At 51.1% G+C, this 6,362-nt stretch overlaps 1 protein-coding gene across 2 annotated transcripts in view; it reads left to right on the top strand.

The window, feature by feature from the left end:
- The first annotated feature begins 3,804 nt into the window (after positions 1 to 3,804).
- The window catches only part of ZFYVE9 (zinc finger FYVE-type containing 9), a 163,249-nt gene continuing 160,691 nt past the window's right edge, over positions 3,805 to 6,362 (top strand). For both annotated transcript variants that reach the window (XM_051999696.1, XM_051999695.1), the window contains exon 1: positions 3,805 to 3,889. The gene's annotated coding sequence lies outside the window, so the exon portion shown is untranslated. The remainder of the gene's footprint in view (positions 3,890 to 6,362) is intronic.

Raw genomic sequence — 6,362 nt, 5'->3', positions numbered from 1 at the left:
AAATTAACAAAGACTTTCTTCAGGATGTCTTTCCTAGGCCCCTTTAATACTAATGCTTTCCCAATTATCTCCAACTTACCCTATATCTATCTTGTTGGTACATAGTTGTTTGCATGTTGTCTCTCCCGTATGACTTGTGAGCTTTGTGAAGATGGAGACTATTCCTTGCCTTTTTTTAAATTATATTCCCTATCCTCAGAATACTATCTGGCTTAGGGCTAGGTGATGAAGCAGACAGAGTACAGGGCCTGGGTAAATTCAAATACAGCCTCAGATACTAGTTGGATGACCCTAAGCAAGTCACTTAACCCTGTCTGCCTCAGTTTCCTCATTGGTAAAAGAAGCTGAAGGAAATGGTAAATCTTTGTCAAGGAAATCCCAAATGGGATCACCAAGAATCAGACAGGATTGAAATGAATGAACAACAATAGTGTTTAATGAATGCTTAGTGAGTTGACCTGGGGGAAAAAACCCAAAACAAAGTTTCCAATTCTAGGGTTGGAAGAAGTGTGACTCATAATTTATCTGAAAGGATCTGAGCGTCTTAGTGACTTGTGAGTTCCACTCAACAGAAACCCAGCCCAAACCAATGTGACTTTAGGCTATATTGAGAAGAACACAGTCAGACCACAGAAGGAAGTTTTGGGTGTCATATCTTAGGAAGGGTAATGATCAGCTGGAGTGTGTCCAGAGGAAGGCAATCAGGACAGTGAAGGGTCTCCAGTGCATGTCAAATGAAGTATGGTGGGAAGAACTGGGGATGTTTAGCCTAAAGAAGGGAAGAATAGGAGGGACCTGGTAGTTGCCTTCAAAGATCTGCAGCACTGGGGGAGAGAGAGTGTTTTCTCTGGCCCTGGAAGGAAGAACCAAGAGTAGTGGGTGGAAATCACCGAGGGTGGACACCTTGGAGTCATCCTTGTCTTCATTTTTCCTTCACAACATCCCCACCCTCTCCATATCCAATCAGTTGCTGAGTTTCCACTTCTCCTTCCATGTCTGTTGCATGCAAAAGTTTGTATTGTGCCTCTGAAAAGCTAACATGTCAGTAGGGGAGAGAGTGTGTATACTTACTGATAAGTACATTTAAAATAAATCCGAGGCAATTATTTTTGTGTGAAGGTCCAGCAATGCTGGGGACTGATGTGGCTACCTTCATGATGGTGCAAATAGACTTACAATCTTGGATACCTGCAGAGGTAAGCTAAAGGCATGATCCGGATTCTTCGGGGATTGGGCCATAGGGACAAGAATATTTTGAAAATGCCGTCTCCTCATTGAGATCCCAATAGTAGTTGTGGTTGTTGTTTGTGTGGATGAGTCCAACCTTCAGCCAGAAAATAAGAATAATTCTATAAACTGAAGGAGAAAGGAGATTTCTTTGCTACTCTGGAGAGAGTTCCCAATGTCTAGACAACTATAGATTCTACGATCTCTATCCCTTGAATTTCAAAGAGGGCACATGAGTATCAACCCTCATTTGCCCAGCTGTGTTGGTGTCTAGAAGTCGTCATTGCACCATGGCCTGGAGCCTAGTGAGGGAAATCCACTACCTAGGGAACCCCATTTTGTGTTGGGATACCCCTAATTCTTAGGAAGCTTTTCCTTATGTAGGACAGAAATGGATCTTTCTGCAATTGAGCTCAAAGGTTGCTCTTTTTATCTCCTACTTGGTGTGGCAAGAATTTTATGTTTTGTTTGTTTTATGGGATGACAAAGTGCTCCAGATTCATTATCTATATAATTTAATGGTGAGAACAACCTTTTAAGCTAAGTTCTATAGCATTACTATCCCTGTTATTTTTTTTTTTTTAATATGTTGAGGTCCATTGAGATTATGTCCTTAAAAATATATCATCAAGTTCCTCTCAATAAATTTTTAAACAATAGCTCTTTCAGAGGCAAAGTAACATGGAACCCTGTGTTGGACTTTGGCTAGTTGTGTCATCCCAAGCTAGATGCTTCCCCTCAGTTTTTTCATCTGTTTAGTGGGCGCGATATTATTAGCTGGAGTACCAGCCTCCTGGGGTTAGGAGTCTCCGAAGAGACAATTTTGCAGAGGCAGACTCATGCACAGTGGCAACAGTGTCTGCTTTGGTGTATTCAAGACCATTTTTTTCCCCCCTCACCTCTGATGCTAGCTATCCAACCATGGGCAAGCCCCTTCAGGTGAGCCTGTTTGCTCATCTGTAAAATGGGGATAGTAACAGTTGAACTGCCTAATCCATGGAGTTGTGGAGCTGAAGGGAAATGTCTAGATGGTGCTTGAGCTTTGTCCTCAACATACTTAGTTCAGTGCTTAGCACACAATAGGCATCTCGATATTTGCTGAAGACTCTGAATCCTGAATCTGCCGAATGTCTCCCACCTCAGTTTCTTCTTGGAGTCTCAGCTTCCAGACTCTAATGAAAAGATGGAAGATACTCCTGCCATTCTCTTCACAGAGGTGGGGGGATTCATAGGTATTATACATTGCACATGTTTTAGGACTTTTTCACTGTATTGATCAGTGGTGCCCTTACGTGGGAGGGGAAAGGAGAAAAGCTATCATGATGTAAAAACAGAAGCTATCAATAAAAACTTATTATTTTTTTTTAAATAAAGAATCTCTAGCTTCCTTCAAAATTCAGTTCCGCCGGCTCCTCCTACCCATGGCCTTTCCCTACCCAGCACTTCTCCCTTCCCGCCCCCCATTCCAAGGGCTGGGACATTATCTCGCATTGAGTATATTTGCATGTATGTCACTGGTCCTGACGAGAGTATCTATTTATAGGAGTGTGTGAAGGTTTCCACCTAGCAGAAATGGGAGCTTCTGGAAAGTAGGGACGGTGGCAATTTGGTCTTGTATTATCAGTACCTAGGAGGGGGCTTCGCGGTTCGGTGGGGAGGAGTAGCCTGCCCCAGAAGGAGGTGAAAAGCCTCATCCTCCCCCCAAGCTCCTTAGGGGCAGGCCCAGATTGCCTTCTGGGTTGATGCTGGGCTGTTTGTGCCCCTCTCCTCGGGCCTATCTCCCTGCGGGCGGAGTTAGGAGCTCGCCTCGTGCCCCTCTCCTCACACCTCTCTCCCTGGGGGCGGAGCTAGGAGCCTGCCTCGTGCTTCTTTTCTCCCCGCGAGAAAGGTCTAAGAGGCCGCCTCGTGCCCTTTTCCTCGCGCCCGACCCCCTCAGATTGGGTTCCCTGTTCGGGCGCCTGCTCGGGTCCTTACCTTGTCCATCAGGGACGGGGCAGGGTTAGAAGCCGGCTTCCCGCCCCATCCCCTCCAGCGGTCGGAGCTGGGCATCGGGCCCGCCCTCTGAATCACGCTCGTGCGGACCCGCGGAGTTGACAGTGGCAACGGGAGGCTGCTGCAGTGGCCGCTGTGCTAAACCTAGGAGTCGTCCGGCAGGGGCGGGCGAACGGCCCGGCCCGGGCTCGGGCTCTCCCCCCTCCCCTCTTTTCTTTCCTCCTCCCTCCTCCTCCTCCCTCCCGCGGCCGCCCCGCCTCCGTCGGCGGCCGCCGCAGTCAGTCCGGGCGCCGTAGCCCGAGCCCCGGCCAGGGGGCGCTGCGGGGCGGGGCGGCCGCGGCTGCCGGAGGACCAGGACCGGCACCCGGAGCGGAGAGCGGGAGGACGGCCGGGAGGACGGCCGAGCAGCAAGGGCGGCGGCGGCAGCGGCAGCGGCGGCAACCGCAGCCGGGACTGCGCTCCCTCTTCGGTGCCGGAGTCCCACCCTCGGGGCCGGGCCCCGGAGCCGGAGCCAGGGCCGGGCGGGGCCGAAGCCCGATGCAGAGCGGGCGGCGCGGGGAGGCAGTGGTAGCAGAGGCGGCGGCGGGAGTGGGGGCTGCGCCCTCCCCAGGCGGCCGCGACGCGGGGGCCTCGGCCATGCGGACCCGGGCGGCGGCGGCGGCGGCCCGCGGTAAGTGCGCGCGCGGCGCGGCCGGGCCCGGGGGAGTGGGGGGATGTTTCGGGGACGCGCGGCCCGCTCCCCGCACCTTGCGCGCGCCCGCAGGGGTCTCGGGGAGAGTGGGGATCCGCATTGAGGCTGGGGCGCTTGGGGGAAGTGGCGGTGCCTGGGAGCCCGCAGCCCCCGCAGCGCCCTCGCCCACGGATACACAATACCCCGCACACGCGTGGAACCCGGCGCCCCGGTCTTCTCTGCGCGGGCCCAGCCTACGCATATGTGCACGGTCCCCCACCCCCACACATGTACGCGGCACATGCGGGCACGCAGCACACACGTACGCACGCATGTACGCATTCGCGGACCCGCAGCCCCCGCCTCTGGGGGCTGCTTCTGGGACTCCCAGGCCCCCGCATCGGGCCTCCCAGAGGGAGCCCAGCTCCGAAAACGCAGCGACTGTGTGTGTGTGTGCGTGTGTTTGCGTGTGTGCGCTCGGGGCGCGAATGATGCCCCCGTGGGGAAATCCCCGGGCACGCTGGGGTCGGCTAGGAGGGCAGCCTTGCCGGGGTGCAGTTCGGGGCCCTGGCCGCAATCTCCTGGTCCTGCAGCTCTGGCTTCCCCTGGCGCCCAGTCCTCTGCTTGGGGGGGGGGTGCTTGGGACAGCAACTGGTGCTGGGGCACCCCGCATTTCCCGAGGGCCATTCGGGCCAGCGCTGCCAAAAGTGCCTGGTCCCCTGCCTCCTGCCAGGATGTGCCTCAAGGGCCTAGAGGCCTTCAGGACCCCCAGCCCCCACTTACTGGAGTGTTTCTAGTCTCCGAGCAGTTCTGATAAAAGGTGGGGGGGTCTAGGAAGGGGTCTCCTGGAGCAAGAGGCAGCACCTCGATTAGGCTTTCAGTTCCCTGCTTTCAAATGTTACAGCTCAGGAGGGCCGGAGATTGGATGGCAGCCCAGGGATGCTTTTTTATCCCTAGCCACGGAACAGGTCCCAGATGAAAATTGCAGAGATCTTAATTTTTAGAAGTGAATTTTCCTGTCTGCATATTAGTGGAAAAAGGAGGTTACTGATCACAGTTTGATACCATAAATCAGATGTTCTTGCAAAATGAATATAGCCTCCTCTTCTCTTCACCTTGACCTGCTGTTACTAGGCAAACATCCTGGAGTTCAGAGTTTTCAACCATCGTTTACAAATGGTGACTGGAGAGACGCCACTTTCTACTTTCAGGATTTGCGCTTCAGAACTAGTTTGTCCTTATTTGTGGTTTAATAGAATACTTTAGGTAAATCAACTTTATTGATTCTATTATTTAATTAATTCAACTTTATATTCTCAGTAAAATACTGGTATTGAAGAGATGGGTCTTTGTTTCTGGGAAAACTTAGGTCATTTAAAGAGCTTTGCAGTTTCTTGAAGGCAACCCAGTCTGTTTTACTCTTGTTTCACTTAAATTTATCTGTATGTTGTTGTTCAGTTGAATTTGACTCTTGGTGACCACGTTGGGGGTTTTCTTGTCAGGAACACTGCAGTGTGGACTATTTCCTTCTTCAGCTTATTTGACAGATGAAAAAACTGAAGCACACAGGGTGAAAGGACTTACCCAAGGTCACCCAGCTAGGCAGTCTCTGTGGCCAGACTTGAACCCAAGGCTTCCTGACTCCAGGCCTGGCATTGCTGCCTCTGCAGTCTGATGTACAAGCCGTCTAGGACAGGGGGGCTCCCTGAGGTGACTGCAGGGGAGCACTGGGCAAGGTGGGCACAGAGGATTGAGCATCTTGGCTAGTTGAGCTTGTGTAGGGGGAGCTCTTGTCTATAAGATCCCAGACCCATTTGGGCTCTTGGAAAGGCCCTTTCTGAATTAGGGAGCAGTGGCGCACTGAGGTAAGATTTTCTTGGTCCCACTGAGTCTGTGAAAAAAAAACCTAAACAAAACATTAGCCATCTTCCTTTGATAACCCACAGAAGGCCTCAGCCTAAGAAAATGCCAGCATCTGTACATTCTCCCCACTCTGTCTCTTGTCTGGGCTGGCCTCCGCTGCTGTGTCTGTGCTTGTCGGAGATTGTGGCCCAGGATCTCTTGGCCCATCGAAGAGTTTGGGGCCCCAAGTTCAAATCTATACCTCGTTTTTTGCTAGCTGTATGACCTTGGGAAAGTCTCTTGACTTCTTTGGGCCTTAGTTTCTTCATTTGGGATATAAAGGGGTCAGCCAAATGTAAAACAACCAAAAAAGGTGGCTTTTTTTTTTTTTTTTAATTTGCTCTGACAACACTACAGTAGATCTTAGTTAACTAGTTAACCAGATACAAATAATTCTACACTCAAATATCTCTTAGGTGACAATACATTTGTTTCCTATTGATAAGCCATAGATCAAGTGAAAAATTGCTAGAATTTTAATCAAGCTATGTAATTCTTTTTGTTTCCATCCGTATTTTAGCAATCTGTCAATGTTGCTTTGTAAGATGTGAGTTTTACAACTGCAAGGTGA

This window comes from Antechinus flavipes, chromosome 4 (genome assembly GCF_016432865.1).
Source record: "Antechinus flavipes isolate AdamAnt ecotype Samford, QLD, Australia chromosome 4, AdamAnt_v2, whole genome shotgun sequence".
Lineage (NCBI taxonomy): Eukaryota > Metazoa > Chordata > Mammalia > Dasyuromorphia > Dasyuridae > Antechinus > Antechinus flavipes.
The sequence above is the reverse complement of the archived record's forward strand: the minus strand, read 5'-3'. Positions and strand labels throughout refer to the sequence as shown.